The sequence below is a fragment of the Triturus cristatus genome, chromosome 5_2, assembly GCF_964204655.1.
Source record: "Triturus cristatus chromosome 5_2, aTriCri1.1, whole genome shotgun sequence".
NCBI lineage: Eukaryota > Metazoa > Chordata > Amphibia > Caudata > Salamandridae > Triturus > Triturus cristatus.
Window position 1 is genome coordinate 246,891,367 of NC_140588.1, and position 18,609 is coordinate 246,909,975.

The following is an 18,609-nucleotide window of genomic DNA, read 5'->3' on the forward strand; positions in this document are numbered from 1 at the left end:
TGCCATTTTGTAAAGTGCATATGATTTTCCAATCGCCATTGTTGAACGTATAAAGTAGAACATGCTAGTACATCTTGATGTGTTAAGATATTGAGGAGCTGTAGTGTGGTTATTGCGCGATTGCTAACTTTGCAGATTACATAACTGCATATGTTACCAATCAGCATGTGCGCCTATCTCGCACCCCATTAGTGAGCGTTCAGTGATTACGTGCCTAATGCTACTCAGGTGCCACAAAGTATCTGCGCTGTTGTATGCTGGTCCTCGTAGTTCGGCTATGTGTTACGAGCTGGGAACTACCCCTACCTGATGCTTTCGCCTTGTTAGTGGGAATGAAGTATAAAAATAATAAATTACCACCCTGTTGGCAAGCTAAGACATATGTACGTTCTTCGCTAAATCCGGGCTTCTATGGCATAGGAACCCTCCAGCTTCATGTGTCCCCTTGTTAGTGGGGATGTAGCATGGAAAAAAGGAAAGTGCCCCATATGTGGCTTATTCAAAGGCATAGTGTATGTTCTTAGTATGGTCCGGACATGGGACTCTTACATCACAACACATGTGACGTCCAGGTCATGAGATGCCCACAATAGAAGAATCAGACTTGTACTTGTGCCAACAACCCCTGTGACTAAACTAACAGTGCACATATTTTGAAAAACAATTCGAAATAAAAGTGCAAAAAAAGTCTTATCTGCGAACTAGATGGCAGCTGGATGATGTTTTGAAGAAGAGGGTAGGGATCCCGTTGTCACTGGCACGAGACATGGTCCATTCCTTCCATCCTGAAAAAGATGTGTTAAAATCATATTAAAACATTGCCGTGAACCAGCATACGTATATATACATGTGAAAATTAAAAACTAATAATTTCAAACTACATCAGAGTTTAAAGCATCACAAGTGGAGTCAGTGAATGTTACCCTGAAACTCTTTAAAAAGCACTAGGTTTAGTGCCATCCGGCTCTTACTGCAGATGTACAGCCATTTCCTCATCCAGATTGTGCCCATGCGGGTAGCATGTCCCCATCCCTATGATCTTCCTGGACTCTTGTTCTCTCAGTTTCAGAGTATGATACCCTCCCCTTCTGTTGCCCATCACCTACTCTATTGCATAGAATCTAAGTTTGGTGCTATCAGAGAAGTGGTGCGTCTCAAAATGTCATGCTATTGGGTACTGCTTATCTCTATTAGTGATGGCCCTCATGTGTGAGGATTCTCTTCTTAGCCATGTGTGTCGTGCTGCCTACATATCTAAGTTGGCACGGGCATTTGAGTACTATTCCACAAAGGTGCTGCTACATGTCAATATTTGTTTGATAGGAACCATGCTGTTAGTGCTCCTGTTCCAGTATTCCTTCTTTAAACGGCTATTGTTACAAGCCTTACAGTGGCCGCATGGGAAGAAGCCCTCTAGATTGACTCTCCTAGTCATCTCGGTGTTTCTGAGGTCGCTATGTACCATGAGATCCTTAAGATTCTGTCCCCTTCTGTATGTTATACTGGGTCTAGTTGGTATAGTCTTGCCTATCACAGGGTCCTCCTTGATGATATTCCAATTACGTGTAATGGTTTTACGTATATTGTTGCAATTACCATTGTATGTGAGTATGATGCATGTTTCTATCTTGTCAGGGTTGTCTGTATTGTCAGGATTGTCACTGTGTGTGTTCCCTAGGATGGCATCCCTACCTACTGTTTTGATCCTCTCTGTAGCTTTTTTGAGGACCAATGCTGGATAGCCTCTCTCCCTGAATCTCTGAGTCATGACGGCTTGTTCCCTTATGAATCCTTCCTCAGAGCTGCAGTTGCGTTTAGCTCTGAGCAGTTCTCCGTAACGGATGCTCCATTTGAGGTTATCCGGATGGCTGCTCATGGCATGTAACAATGTGTTCCCTGCAGTACATTTCCTGAAAAGGGTGGTCTGTATGTTATCGATATTATTTGTACTTTGGTGTCAAGATACTCAACCTCATTCTTACTGATGGTGCTTGTGAGTCTCAAGTTCCACGAGTTTTGGTTCAGTTTGTTTACAAACTCCAAAGCTTCATGTTCACTGCCTTGCCAGACTACAAATAGATCGTCTTTGTATCTTCGCCAAAGGATAACTTTGGTGAAGTCGGCAGCCAATCTGGAGTCTTCCCCGATATCCTCCTCCCATGCCCCCATGAACAGGTTAGCGAAACTTGGCACAAAACATGTGCCCATTGCAGTCCCGAGGGTTTGTGTGTACAGAACGTCATCGAATATAAAAAAGTTGTTAAACAGGCAGAATCTGATCATGTTAAGAATCATCAGTGTATGTCCCCACTAAATGACGTGTCTGCGTTTTAGAAATCTGTCACATGCATTGATCCCCTGTTCATGGTCGTTCACTGTGTACAGTGAATTTATGTCCATGGTTATAAGGAGATAATTGGACTGCCACTCTAGGTCATGTATTTTACTAAGAAAGTCTTTGATGTCCCTCACATACGAGGGTAGATTTTTCACAAAGTCTCTTAAAAAGTTATCCACATAAAGTGATTTGTTCTCCAAAGCGCTACCTTTTGAAGATACTGTCGGCCTGCCTGGGGGATTAGTTCTACATTTGTGCACCTTTGTCAAAAGGTACGTCAGTGGAAGGATAGGGAAGTCTCTTTTGAGAAAGCAGAACTCCTCCCACTCAATGAGACTCTTATCTTTCCAATCACCCAATTTGTCCCAAAACCAGGTAATGCTGGGGCTATACTCTGTTCTGGTGGTGATCATATAGGTGCTGGTGTCAGATAGTTGCCGCATGGCTTCCTTCACATACATAGTTTTAGATAATATGACAATGTTCCCCCCTTTGTCAGCGGGTCTCACAAATATATCATTGTCGTCTGCCAAATTTCTTATGGTCTTTTTCTGGGTAGTGGTTAGATTGTGTTTGAACTTCTTCATTTTCTTTGCCCAATTCCCCTGTCTAAACTTCAATAGTTCCATCCCAACCACTTCCTGGAATGTATCAATATTGTCATGTGCCATAGTTGGTAAGAAGGTAGACTTAGATTCAAATTCAGTACAAGCCGATTTATCATATCTGATCTCCATCTCATCCAGAAATTGATGGGCATCCCTACTGACATCGAACCTGTCAGATTCCATCCCCAGTTCATGTATTGCCATCAGGGTATCGATATCCCCAATAGTTAACCCATCCTCCTGGTCTGAGTGTTCCACACGATGATGTTCCCCACTTCTGGTAGGTTTCAACTTGTGCCATTTTTGAAGTTTAAGCTTTATACAGAACTTGAACATGTCTATTCTGCTGTCTACATAGTTCATGGGTACTGCAGGGCAAAAAGAGAGGCCTAAGCATAATGTTCTTTTATCTTGAGTACTGATAACCCTGGGAGAAAGGTTAATAATGGTTTGGTTTACAGTAGTATCATCAATTAAAGTAGTATCTCGGAGCGTGTCTGTTTGTATCCCACTTGTTCCGAGTCGCTCTCTCTTTTATCTCCTCTGTTGGCACCTCGTCCACCTCTTGCTCTGGTACCCCTTCTTCTTCTCTTTCTTCCTCTTGTTACTGGGGTGTCACCCTTCTGATTCATTTTCAACGAGGATCTCGTTGTTTGCCGGCTCCGTTTCATGAGCCAGTACTTGTCTAAAAAAGTATTTGGCCGAGTAGCGCCATCTCCTTCTGACAAAGTGCTGTCTGAGGTTCTGGACACCTCTGAGACGTCAGTGTTGGGATCACTCAAGCTAGCTGCCTCCTCGTCAATGTTCCCTAATGTCATTGTTGTTACGGTTGCATTCCCTCCCATGGTGTCGTAAAGGTGGCCATATATCTGACTGTAAGTCAGTATTCAGCCCAATTCCTAATCACCACAGTCTCTGTGAAGTTTGCGTTGTTTCCTCGCCTTGATGTCATCTTCTACAAGTTTAAGTCTCTTCTTCATTTCATCTAACAACTTGTAGATCACATCTTGTTCTGTATTTGAGTTTATTCCTCCTTGATCCGAGCAACCTCCTTCTTGATGATTATTGAAGGTTATTGAAGGTTATTTAATTATTACCTAATTAACATTCCACCCTACACCCCTACAAACCTAGCAGCACAGAGCTAAAATATAAATTGTTCATTAATTATTATATAATTTACTTACCATCCTAGACCCCTACACACCTAGCAGCCTGCAACGAAAATATAATTCAATTAAATAGGTATTCCATAAATTCATAATTAGGAATCAATTCCAAAATTAGTTAACAAATAATAATTAATTGTTAATTAACTATACTAAATTAACTCCCCACCCTATAATTCTACAAACATAACAGCCCACAAATAACAGAAAACAAAAATATATCAGCATTACCTAATTTACATAATAAACTTCAGTCATAGAAGGGAAACAACCTTTACAATGCAGTCATTGCATCACACTACATTTACAATGCAGTCATTACATCGCAACATCCTTTACAATGCATGTCACTACAACGCATCCATTACATTGCATGTCACTACAACGCATGACACTACATCGCATGTCACTACAACACAGGCATTAAATCGCATGTCATTACAACGCATGCCATTACAACGCATAGTACCCCTACACTTTCCAACACTTACCCTACTGTTGCACCTCCTGGAGTTAGAATAGTAATTTTTACCCCTACACTATCCAACACGTACCTTAAAAAGTAATGGTATGCCTTGTAAAGGTGTAATGCGATGTAATGGAATGCGTTGTAAGTGTAGTTTTAAAGAATTTGTTGTAGTGGTATGCAATGTAAATGTATGCGTTGTAAAGGATGTTGCGATGTAAAAACTGCGTTGTAAAGGCATGTGTTGTAAATGTATGTGTTGTAACGTCATACATTCGTCATAGAACTGAATAAATTCTAATAAATAATTCATAATTACTTTTTACCTAATTAACTTCCCACCAAATCTTCCTAAATACCAAACAAACTGCTACGACACTATAATTTACTATTAAAAACTTAAATATATAATTCTAAATCACTTAAAATAACATGCTATGTTTTTAAAAATGTATAATATTTATATATTCAATCGTAACACATAAAATTAATATATAAACTAAAACATAATAAAAACGATATTTTAAACTACATTACTGAAAATAATAATACAAAAATCTAAATTATTTAAAGCTATATTACTTACCTCAAAACACTTTAATTTTGTAAACAATATTCTCGCATCATGATCTTTATGGATTATGATATTTTGTTTCCAATATTTCTGTCTGCTGCTATTTACAACTCGATATTTTGTCCAAACACCCCTCAGGGCAGATCCAGTCGCACCATGGAATGATCTGTGGCAGCAGCCTCCATCCAGTATGTTGCAGCCAGTGAATGAGAGTAGCGGGCCATAGAGCATAAAAAGAATCAATTTGGTATTGAGTGCCATTTGGTCATGAAGGAAATGAAGGTGCCACACATCCACTAAGGCATGGTCCGATGGGTTGCACAGCTTGGATCTGCCAGTCTGATATAAGAGTGGATATGGGGCAATATTCCAACTGCCCTTCGAGGAGCAGTAGGGTGTGACCAAATTCTGCGATAGAGGTGGGCCAGGAAACTAGCCTTGCCAGCGTTAGGAGCATATATGGAGCAAAGTACCGAAAGCCTATTTGAGGAAGGGATTTTGACAAAGACCCAGCGGCCCTCCATGTCTGTCCAAGTTTTGAGTATCCAGCAATGGAGAATACGTCTACGAAGAATGGCCACCCCACACATATTGGAACAGCTGCAGGTAGGTGAGATTATGCGAGCTGCCCCCACCTGCCTACTGCTACTGATAACATTGTATACCCAATCCTGTCTGAGTTTCTGGTATTCACCCGGGAATAAGAGGGTTTCTTGAATAAAGGCAATGTTGAAATGTTTAATGTGCAAATAATGAGGCATTATTTTATGTTTAATATAAAGTGACATACCATTGATGTTCAATGAAGCAAGCAAAAGTGATACAGACATCTCCCTGTGAGGGTATGAGGGGAGTAGTTTGTGAGAAGAAGCTCCTTACTTGGAGCTGTTGGGGGCAAGGATGGGAGCAGAACCCTCTAGAATTTGGGAGAGGAATGGAGAAGAGCATGGTGCCAGTGAGAGGGAGAGGATGTGGGGACTCGCCACCAGAAAAACGAGGAGGTGGAAGAAAAGAAACCCTTTGTGTCTCAAGGAAAGACCTGCCCCTGCTGGCACTTACTACTCTCCTAGACCCTAGAAGCAGGAGAAAGGGAAGATTAGGAATAGAAGAGGTAAAACCGCGGCAGCCGTCAGTGGGGTATGACTGAACATACAGTGGCATGAACATAGATGCTGTTCAAGTATTTTCCAACAATGAGATCTAAAGCATGGGGGAGTGCTGAGGAAAAACTGCCAATGTGGGGGGGGTAGCGAATCTGGAGCTCAGAAATAAAGGGTGGAGTGATCCAACCCAGCGGTTCCCCGAGGGGATACTGAGAATCCAGAGGGTCAGTCCTCCACAGAGCAGAGTGAGACATACATAGCATTAGCTCCCATGGCGGACTCGAAGACCTCTGGGAGGCAAGGATGGATGAGAATAAGAAATGTGTGGTACAGTAATATAACAAAGGAATCCTCATGGGGTAGCATGAATTAAAAGTCTGAATACATGGCAGCAGTTAGGAATCCACGACCCCATCTGCTTCAACATCTGGTGGATGTTTAAAGGGTGTCATTGTGTGTGTCTGTCTCTGCTGAGTGTCTCTACCACTTGATTATGACCTATTCAGTTTGACTATCACTGCTGTGGAACCTATGAATGTTATGTTGCGACTGTGGATGAGGTAAGGAATAGTTGGCCACGCAATTGTTGAGTTGTTAATCGAGTCCAGAGGGGCTTTTGTGTCCATGGGGAAGTGGAGATCCCAGAAGGTCCCCTAAAAAAACTAGCATATCTTACTTTTGCGCACCCTCTGCAACTTAAAATAGTGTCACTTCATGACCTTGGGTATACAAAAATTAACGTCTCTTCCCCAATTTAGCAGAGCCGTGTATTGTGCCTCCACTTACTTCAGTCGCCTATTGAATGATTTCCTAAAGGGGGCACCCATCTCTGCGGCAGAGAATTGCAGCAGCGTGGGTGATGGGTAGACTTAGGCTTGAGTTTATGTTTTGCTACCGCCTCTGAGAAGAGCAGTTGGTGAGCCACAGGCTTGTGTAACTCCATGTGAGGAGCGAGGCAATGATGACGGTGTGATGTGTCCTCCAGGCGGCAATGCTGCAGACCTTTAGTTGGCAAGGTGGATAGGCAGGCTAGATTGCATTAGCGACTGAGGAATAAGTAGTCCACAGAATCAGAGGCTGGCGTCCCTAGGATTAGGCACTGGGCAAAGTGGATGACTTGGGGCTGGCTATGACACGGGAAACAGACGGGGCTGCAAGGGCGCTACACACCTGGCACCTTAAGGATTTTCAGAGGGACTTCTGAATCTTGCCAGTGGGTTGGGGCCATTTCTCCATAGCATCCCAGTAACTGGGTCTCCTGCGCTCATCGCTGAGGATCGCAGTCTCTAGCCCCCTGGTGCCACTTTGGTAGCAGGATCTGAATGTGGACCCTGGTGAAGGCTGACACAGGACAGGTGAAGTGCTTTCACTCTGCGGACCCGCCTGTCAGTCATGATTATGGTTCCTCATCAAGTGGACGGGGTGGAGGTCGAGGGGGACAGTAAAGAATCAGGGCTTGTAAGAGGGGATAGGTCAGCCCCAATAGCAGGGAGAACAAAGGTATCCAATGGGGCAGTCCCAAATTACTTGTCCATGCCGGGGACAACAATGCCAATGTTGTACATAGCCATCTGTGGAGGAAGCAGGGGTCCCCGGGCTGCCCTCACCCATCTCAGGTCCGGCGAGGTACTGCCATGTGCCCAGGTTGAAACAAGGCCTATTAGAAGTAAGATGAGGCCTAGTCTGATGTAGTGAGCTGTACGTCTGTCCAGAACATCAGCACCAGTGTGCGGCAAGGGCCCACCTCCAGGCACCCAGGGCACAGCTGGAGCTGCAGGGGGAAAGGTCCAGTTGTAACCCCTGGTTGGCATTCAGGAGGTACTCCTTTAGGTTGCAAAGCATGGTGCCTGTGGATGAGATGGAACCAAGGGTTTCTTGGCCCAGCACCACTTGTTCTGGCAGCCGCAGCACTATGGCACGGGGTGCAGTCTGCATCATCTGAGGGGTTCGCTGGTGTGTGGCTCAATATCTCCATGACTGATGGTAGCAGCTCGACCACAGGTCAACAACCAAGGGGTCGGGAATCAGCGCTGCATAGGGGATCTAGCAGGCTGCAACTATCTCCGAACCATTGTTACGTGCCAGTGAGAGTAATAGGAGTAAAGAAAACTTATTACTGTTTAGCAAGATCTTTGAAAAGTGAAACCTCGCTCACAAGTGCAAAGAAGTCAGGCAAAGAAGGTGGTCTTGCCCATGAAGTAATAGTGCTCTAGACCCCTGGAATAAATGTACAATTGCAGGTAATCTTGTTCCTGCAAAAAGACCTTCAAACAGGTACCTAGACAAGAGGTCTACAAAGCCAAATAGGCTGGTGCAGTTACACCAACACAAAACAATAAAAAGCTCCAAAGGATGCTTTCATCTGGATCTCCTTTTGCAGGAGTTGCAGGCCGTTTCTATCTGCCAGCAGACTGAGGCTTGAGAACAACTCAGCAGCCTTGGATCGATAGACGGGAGCTTACTACAGTCAGTTCAGCGAAGATTCTGAAAGTTCCATCTGACTTGCATTGCTGGCACAGGCCATGAACTTCTTTTTCAACACATAGTAAGCATTTTACCCAAGTCATATGAGGAGCCTCAGAACTATTTTAAGTTTTCACATATACTGAGCAGTATCTCCTCTCTGGAAATCTGATGTAGACATTTTTGTAGCACTTGCTACCTAAACATTAGGCTGGGGTATTTAGGCAAATGTGACTAACTCCACTTAAGTTAATACAGATAAAGGATTAAAGAAAAATGAACTATAAAACTTCCATATGAGTCTGGTTTCTGGCTCTTGTGTTCTCATTCGATTTCGTAGCTACAAGTTCTCTCAGTTTTCCCAGCACTCAGAACTCCACAGCAGATAAACAGACAAAACTGTTGGACTGGCACCCCAGAGGTATCAGTGACATATTGTTGAGTTGACACATTGATCTCTGATTGTCAATTTAAGTTCCTTTGGGTGACCATAGGTCATTATGGGAAACAAAATCAGTTTTTGCTTCAGAATCAGAAACCTCTTTAAAATCAGGAACTGCTAAAATGGTTTTGGGCTTCGACTAGACACATTCAATCTCATTCTAAAGTTATGCCAAAAATGTAAAAAAATAGTGCAAATGTTTTTTTTCATCCAGGTTTTGCGCTGTGGGCCCATCACTTGATGGTACCTGATAAATATTGTAGATGTGACTTTTTATAAGTGGTATTACAACTCAAAAGATCTTTTGCAAAACAGGTTTTTGTGCATTATTTCTCGTTATGTTCACTGAGGTGGTACCTTGGGCATATTGTATAGGAAATAATGTGCAGCATGGTCAAATCAACAGCGGGTTGGGCCCTTCTATCTTTGTGCTCTCATGGCCTACATCCCTGTACCTTTGCCTTTCAACTGCCCAGTTCATTCACCTTTGTGTTCTCTTGGTCCTTAGTGACACAGCTCTCCCTCAAACCACACACCTCTCTTTCCCTCATTGCTCTGTGAACACACCACCACCGTACCTGTTACTACACAAGTGCACCTTAATGTCCTATACACATATCTGACTCCACCCCGTCACATGCATACATATCATCCTCATTGACACATACACTCACATACACTCACAACTTATATACTCTTTCACAGACACTGCTTTACAAACTACTCTTGCAGTCAAGCGCATGTTCTTCAGCTTCTCAATGTCCCCTTGCTTTTCAACACATGAATTCTATTGGTACTGCCAAATGAGCACATCCCTCTCTATCGTGTGTTCTCAACACACAAATGCGAACAAATAAATAATGACATATACACACCCCCCCTCCAAAAAGGTGTATTCACACTCCTCTCCCATCACACATGACACAAGTTCAGCCTATTTCAAGCACTGACACATACACAAATATATGTGCCTCACTGTGCCATACACACACATAGCCCTCACTATCACATATGCATACATTCCTGCCAATATCACAAGACATACATACCTTCTCCCCCTCATTCGAGCATCCATTCACACTTTCACCGACACTCGGCCTTCGTCATACCTCTCTCTTCTCCATTTAACCCCGTAGTCTTTCTTGATTTCAACCACAAAGGCTGCAGTGCCGGGGTTTAACCTTCTAATATTCAAGGAGAGGTGAAAAAACTGTAGGAGACAGGCATGCTAAGAAAGGCAGACGGAACTCTCAGAACTCGAAAGTGGTTTGAATCCTACCAGCAGTGGCAGAACTTTCATTCATTCATCAAACACTGTGGCAAGAAAATATCAAGTCAGGCAATTAATTTTTCCACAATATTAGGCTGTCACTGCTCTGAGAGAAAGAGATAACCATAAGGGTGCGAGAAGTGGAATAGGGACCATGGTTACCCCTTGCACCACTGAATGATGTTTGGACTTTTTATCAGTTCTACTATTGCTAAATTTAGGAAGAACTGCTGAGTATTATGGGAACCCACTGGTAATGTGAATAATGTTTTTTGATGTTCACAGTTCAGCATTCTTATTGTTCCCTGCCTCAGGAAGATTGCACTTCCTCCATCTGACCAGTTCCTGCATTTTCTTTATATTGACAGGGCCAGTGCTTTCATAAAATGTCACTCGAAGAATGGAGCCACTGGGTGGTGAAGCCAAATTACTGATAGAAGGAGGGATGCATTTTTCTGGTATAAGTGGAAGGCATTTCCTCAAAAACGTTCCCTAGGGCCTCATTTACAATAATTTGATGCACAGCAGCATAGCAAGTATTCCTGGAGCGCTGCCGTGAGTCAAAATAAAAGGGCAGGAATGCATTGTATCTACAAGATGCAGCACATTCCTGTTCTTCTTCCTTGCGCTGGTGCACAAACAGAAGCCATCCACCAACTTAGACACCCTAACACCATGGTGTCAGGGTGCCTGGATTGCAGGGATGATTGTTTATGTGCAAGAAGGACACCTCCCTGCATATAAAAATGTGTTAAAGGCTGGTTGCTCCTCTATGTTTGCTGCAGAATGCAACACACATAGAAAGAGCAAAAAACGAGGAGAAATAAAAGTATTTCTCCTCTTTGTGCCACTTATGCACCGCCCTTGGGGAGTCATAGGATTTTGACGCATTCCCAGGTTTACGACATTTTGTAAATCTGTGGATGTGTCAGGTTCCATGGATGTTGCTTGGGAACACCCACAGCAGCACCCATGGAACGCCCTTTTCACACGGAGTAATGAATAAAATGGTCCCATATTTACAAGGACATGAATAGTCATGCAGGGTGACTTTATGCAGCCTTGTAAATATGGCAAACACACTGCACCACTCATGCTTCTAAAATAGTGATGCACCAGCGCCACAATGGGCTTATAAATGAGGCCCAATGTTTCTTGAATGAGTGCTAAAAAATCATTGTATCCTTCCTGCATTCATCCTGTGGTGCCCACTTACCTTGGCCACCATGTACACGGTGCGTGTTCCTATATGTACGTTTGCACAAAGGTGTTTGTGGGAGTATGGCTTTTTGTGTGGGTGGATGCATTCTGAATTCCACATTTGGCATGATCATAGGTTCTTCAGATACAGTATTTTTAAAAAGAAAAATGTGACAAATTTTCTTTACTCGCAGAGCTTTCTCTACTAAAAGGGAAGACGCATGGTTAATATTTCAATGTAGAATCCACAAGAGTACACCAAGATACTGCAAACATAGGGCCTCATTTACAAGGCCATTGCGGCATCGGTGCGTCATGTTTTTTGACACACCGTGCCTGCCCATATTTACAAGGCCACGTAAAGTTACCCAGCGTGAATTTTCATGACCTTGTAAATATGGGTTCCTCTCACCCATTACTCCGGATGAAAGGGGCATTACATGGGTGTTATTGTGGGTGTTCCCATGCAACATCCAAGCAACCGGACACATTCGCAGATTTACAATTTTTTGAAAAGCTGGGAATGGGTCAGAATCCTATGCCTCCCGAGGGGAGGTGTAGGAGTGGTGGAAGAGGAGAAATACTTTGATTTGTCTTCGTTCTTTTCCATTTCTTTGCGTCCTGTATTCTGCAGCATGCACAGAAAGAGGAAAATGTCATCAATGATTGTTGTTTGGCTTCCTGCACAAAAACAATCGACCCGCAATGCAGGCATCCATGAAAAATGACTCAAGGGTGCCTGCGCTGGCACATTGCAGCCAATTGTGTGCCAGCGCAGGGGAAACCACACACATGCTTTGCATTGTTGTCAACACGATGCTTGCGGCACAACACCGCATCATTTTCTTGTAAATGAGGGGCATATTGACCACCCCCAAATTCATGCAGTGAATTAACTATGCCTAAGTGCTTTAAAAGTGTAGAAATCAACACGAAACTCGCCACTCTTTGCAAACCATATACCACTTAAAGGCTCTTAATTACCAGTTTGAACTTAATAAATTAATATTATTTTTGGAAATAACTTTTTCAAAACAAGCAGTTTTTGTTTATTTCGTTCTCTTCAAAAAGTAAAACGTTTACATACATTTGTTTGCATAACATTTCCCTTCAAGTTGGAAGAAAAATCCTATACCTTTTTGAAAAATGGTAGAAATTCTGTACTCATTTATTTGCATTTTCTAGTTATTGTTGACTAGGACATGAAAACTACAATTAGATATTAAAAAGCTGCCATCTGGAATGAAAGTGTAACCAATTTTAGAACATGTACTGGTACTTTTTTTACATGGAAACCAGGCGTCAGAATTGATATACACTACGTAGCATGGCATCTGCTTCACTTAGGATTTACAATGGGAAGCCTTCAAATTTGTTTATCCTTCCACCGAGATACCACAAGTTGAAATACATGGACAGTCAGACCATGTGGTAACTTGATACATTTGAAGCAAAGGAGTACTTTGCTAGACTGACTGCTGAGGTATCCATAATTTCTGGTGCACTGTGGTGTCTTTCTGCATACAAAGGACCCTAGATTCAGTGTGTCAATCAAATGCTGCAGGAGGTCCCAGACTGTTCGGTACATAAACTAATGTTCCCAAGTCAGGTAATGAGCTAGGGACCAGGCACTTTACTCCGTAAGCACCGGTTGTGGGTAAGGACAAGTGTACACTTTTCTCCTCCACATCTCTAAAGACTTTGGTGTATCGGACGGCTTGAAACGGTTTAATTTCTCAGGATTATTGGATGCCATCTGTGAAAAGTCACTGAAGATGTCCTGGTAGGTCTCGTCACCTGACTGTCCAAATAATCCTTCAGATTCCCGCATCTCCTCATTCTTTCTTGCCACTCGCAACAGTGTCACAATATCAGCATTTGCAGCTTCAACTGCAATAGTCAAAGGGTCTTTTCCTTCTTCATCTTTGGCGTGCTGATTTGCCCCACGTTTCAGGAATAAGCAGACTTGCCCAGTGTGCCCTAAAACAGTTGCATGATGCAGGGGTTCTCTGCCATACAGATCCATGTGATTAACAGTGCCACCATTCTGCAGCAGGAACTCACAAGTGACCAAAGAACCCCCATGCACAGCCTGAACGAGTGGTGTTGCGCTGTGTTCCTCTGCCTTCACCCAGTTAACATCTGCACCATGTGCCAATGCTTCTGCCATATCAGGAAGGCTTTTCTTAAAGGCAGCTCGATAAAGGTGCAGCCCTGGGTGAAACTTTTTGGAATCCTGAAATACTGAAGAATCTCGCTTCTCGACCTCTAGGACCAATTCATACAAACTGTTTGAGGATACAGTAGAGGCAAGAAGTTCTTGACTGCCTTCTGAACTGAACTGGATTACACTGCCATTGCTTTTCACTGAACTTCTGGAAGATCTTGAGAAGTGATCCTGTGATGTCAGGGACTTCTCAGAACTACTGAGGTCTTCGTTCTTGCACTGGGAATAGGGCCTTTTCTGCCCATCAAGAGGGTGTGAAGCAACGCGGTCCTGATTCACAAACCTCTTTTCCACGTACTTTGCTCTGATATATACCTCCTTTTCCAGTCTTGGACTTTCATTGTCTGGCTTCTTTACTCCAAGGGTTTTCAATTTAGCTTCATATATTCGATTAATTACTTGATTTCCCAGTTCACACATCAGCTTTAGTAATTCAGGCTCCCACTAACTTTTATGACCTTACTTTTGAAAAGTGCACACCAAGACTCCTGTGTATCCCAGAACCCTCAATGCACAGGATGATTCCAAGGTTAACGCTGGCCCATCGCTCATCCGCCAGACCACAATCGCAGCAGACAGAGTTTCCAGCGATACACTGAATCGGCTGTAATGCACTTTCAGCTTTAACTAATATCTCTTTCACCTCGCTGCCAGAATGCAGACTTCCTCTAGAAGGTAAAGATTTCTTATTCAGCTTCTCTGTCTCATCACTCTTTTCTCTATATGCTGTAGCAATACTAGTTTCGACAGCTTTAATCCATGTCTGTCGCAGCTTTTCTGAGTCAGTCTGTAACATACGGCTCTTTGTTGGTGTGACTACTTCAAAGCAGAAACGTCTTTCTATGTCTTCACAGTGTTTAACTATGCAGAGCTCAAATCTTCGACCACCACTGTGGGGTTATCCTTCAGTTTTTTCTGATATACCATTTGGTTGTTTTCTATTGAGAACCAGCGCCTGTTCCAAGTTTTAAAGGCATTACTGGCCCTTTTAAAGAGATATCCCTCCGTTACAATGCCATTAGTCGCATCAACATTGTATTCAAGTCTGAGATCATAGTTGGTGAAATCCTTTTGCTGAATAGTGGAGTGTTTTTGTTCCATGTCCCTCTTCTCCTTTGCTGCATCCACAACAAGCCGATCCAACTGAGAGCCAAGCTCTTTCATGTGCGGTTCAAGTCCACTGAAGAGATCGTAGCCCTGGTGGAAGAAGCCTAGATGTGCGTACATGAAGGATAACATCGATTTTAAAATTGCAGACCTCCGCTTTGACTGAAGAACATTGATTTGACGGACGTTGTCCAAAGCTATGTGCCGGAAGGATTTTCTTTTTACGTTTAAGATGTTTGTTGCCTCCTCCACCTCGTGCAGTATTTTTCTTTGAACTTGGGCATTTTTAACTAGTGCGTTTTCTTTTTCTTTACTGACCTTATCAAACTGCTTCTTTGCATCTTTGTATTTTCGAAGATCATCCTTAATAAATATCTGGAGCTGTGTTTTAATGGATCTCTGAGCTTCGTCAAACAGGATTGTGTGATAATTGATCATTTCTTGGAGGCTGTCTGAAAACTTCGTCAAGCTGGACTCAATCACCACCTCCTTGCTTGAATACTGTGCGAGGTCCCGAATGCCATTCATAAATTGCTTGTTGGCAGCACAAAAGGCCTTGCCTGCATCAATCATGCAACTTCATTTCACTTCCAGTTCCGTCACATCACCTTCAACTTCCTTCAAAGCGGCTCTGACACGGGAGAGTCCTTCAAGCATTCCTCGAAATCAACGGTCGGCCCCTCCCGGGCGATGAAGGCGAGGGCAGGAATAAGGAGGCAGCAGCAAGAGAAGGGGATCTGAGCGCAGCAGTTGAAGTCTGTCACACTTCAGCCTGCCTCACCGCTGCCCAGCTCTCAGCCCCCATCGCTTCCTCCACTTCTGAGCACGGTCCCTGCTGGCGCACACTCCAGACTCCTAGATACGCTCATAGACATAGACAACGGACAACAATGCAAGAGTCCGGGCGTCATAGACACAAAATATAGAATCAGATTGTCGTCCTCGGCAGAGTTCCACCAATTCATTTGCATTCTCAGCAAAAAGGCAATTCATCATTGAAGGTAGTGGTCTTTAGTTATTTTTCTGTACATAGGCAAACCTGTTTTTTTTTTATTGTCTGGTCACAAAGGTCGATTTTAAAGGACGGTGTCTGCAACCACAGAGACTCCTGCTCCCCTGAATCTTTGTCAATAAGGGATACCTGTCTGCTAATATACTATTGCACGTGTTACAGATTATTTAACACCTCACAGATGCCTTAATTACGACTGTGGATTCTGTAAAACACGATTTTTATAATGTCCGAAAATCGATCAATACAGCTCTTGATTGACATTTTTAACTTTAGGGACATGTTTTTTTGTTTCACACATGCTCCATCCGGGGGCTTTGGAAAGAGAAACCATTAGGATGCATTGCGTTTTAAACTGCGTTTTGGAAGAGAAGGGGCCAGTGTAGTTATTTTATTCTGGAGACAATTTAATTAAATTCGCAGCTTGAAGTTTGTTTAGGTGATCGATATATAAGAATATACCTTTCAGTCGTGCTAAAGGGTGGTGTCTGGAAGATCAGTAGGTGTGGAGTATGTGCCCTTCATTTATATGTGCAAGCCCCATGGCTGGTACTTTGGCATGAACAGTTGTGTTTCTGATTATTCTCATATATGTTGAAGATGAATGAGTTTGCACCAACACCTATGAAGGGGAGAGACACTGAAGGGCCATTAAAATGTCCATGAATTGATGTGCACGTGTTAAATGTCACTTAATAGGGACTAGTCCAAATTGAGCTGAGTGAGATATAAAATAGTTTTTTTGTTGGGGATGTTTTCTACTAATGTTACCTGTAGGTATTATTTAATCATTTGTGTAGAGACATTGGATATTTCTGGTTTACCTATTATGTTCATGGCTAGTCCAGATAAAGGAGGTTGAAAGGACAAGGATCTTTCTTTTCTTGCATCAGTCGCATGGATGGTCACTGTTACTATGCGGCATCTATGGTGGAAGACAGAAGAAAATTGATGGGGAAGGTAACAAACATTGTGGCTTTATAGCCATTTGATTGTTGTTCCCAGGATGGGGGTGTCTGTCATGGAGCGGTAACTCCAAAAATTTCAGCATTTTGGCGTTTAAATATTCTCAATTTGACAATTGGGCAATCAGACAGTCCCTCTCCAGGTCTGTTGTCATCACAAGGAACAATTCTCTGCTCAACCTGCAACATCAAGGAATTATAGTGGCTTTCCTTGATATCTTGAAAATCTTAAAATTCCTTAGACTCATTGGTGACTTAGTTGATGTAGAGAACACATTTCACAATCAGGGAATTAGCATTAGGGTCTCTGCATTCTTTTGGCAGGAATCGGGATTCATTTCTTTGCACAAACCACCGTATCTGCTGTTTTCTTACATTCTCTGCCTTGTTTTTTTCCTGCTCACTCCACTCTTTGCTCTACTTTCTAAGATGCATTGTTGCTGTTTTTGTTAGTGTCAGCTCAGTCATCTCAAAAAGTTTGGATTTACTCTGTGGCACCCCAATGCCGTTTGAATATGTAAATGTCTATAACATGATTGAATACTGCAAACACACTATTTCAAACACATGTTGATGATAGAGACATCATTTTTCTCTTGAATAAAATAAGTACAAACCTTTTTAACATCTTAGAGTAACCTCCCCTGCACAGGAATGGATGATCGGAAGCAGCTTTTGCCTCATGTGTTACTTTTGGAAACACCACCTTGCATAAGAGAATGTAGGTCTGCAGAGGCCTGTGGAATGCATAAGGATGAATGTACATTCATATTACTTGCACAGAGGGTAAACCTACTCCTGAATAAGCATCAGCTGGCCCAGTTGATTTTATGCACATGACCATGTCATGAGTATAGCTCAGTGCATATGTCTGAACACTAGCTATGCCGCTGTTGGGATGGGAATGTACTGAATTGTAAATAGGTTTTCCCCCTGCCATGAGTGCCTGACTGAATATGAAGTTGATATTGTGACTTTTTGCTTGACCGGAGCATCACACTAATCTAGCGTATGTGTGGAAGTCGAGGCATGCCCCTGGAGTCCAGAACCTGGTCTACGACCTAGCAGGGTGTACTACAGATACCCTTGCAGTAGTCATAAGTCTAATCTCCATGTCTGGGGAGAGACACATAAATGGGTGGGAGCATCATACCATGTTTTGTGGATCTTTAGTGCGATGCAATCTTTTTTTCTGTTTCAGAGAGTGCAGTCTAATGACTTGTTGTAAATAATGGGCAGCTTGAAGACTTCTCCAGGTAAGTCATTAATGGATTTTATTGAGACAACAGCCAAATGAACACCTCGCCAGCTGACCAGACACATAACTGACAAAACATAGAATGGTCCGACACGTGCTAGAATACACACAGGTATTCTAGAAGGGAAGGAAAAAGAGCAACACAAAGGAAGTCTTAAACTGTAGAGAATGCATAGATGGGGAATTAATGATGTAGAACACATCTTCCTCCTTTATACAAACAATAATGAAGATATAAGTGTCAACCTGAAAAAAGAAAAGAAAGATAATCAATAGTACTCAACAACAGTAATCCCTCAAATAAGCAGGTGGTCTGCGACATCTTATACTCCTGGACTCAATAAGTTGTGAGTGTTCAAAGGATTTTCACCGAGTCACAAGCATCACCACCACCCACTTCCCCTCGA

At 42.8% G+C, this 18,609-nt stretch overlaps 1 pseudogene; it reads right to left on the reverse strand.

The window, feature by feature from the left end:
• Positions 1 to 13,266: 13,266 nt before the first annotated feature.
• The window catches only part of LOC146822844 (arf-GAP with coiled-coil, ANK repeat and PH domain-containing protein 2 pseudogene), a 109,032-nt pseudogene continuing 103,689 nt past the window's right edge, over positions 13,267 to 18,609 (reverse strand).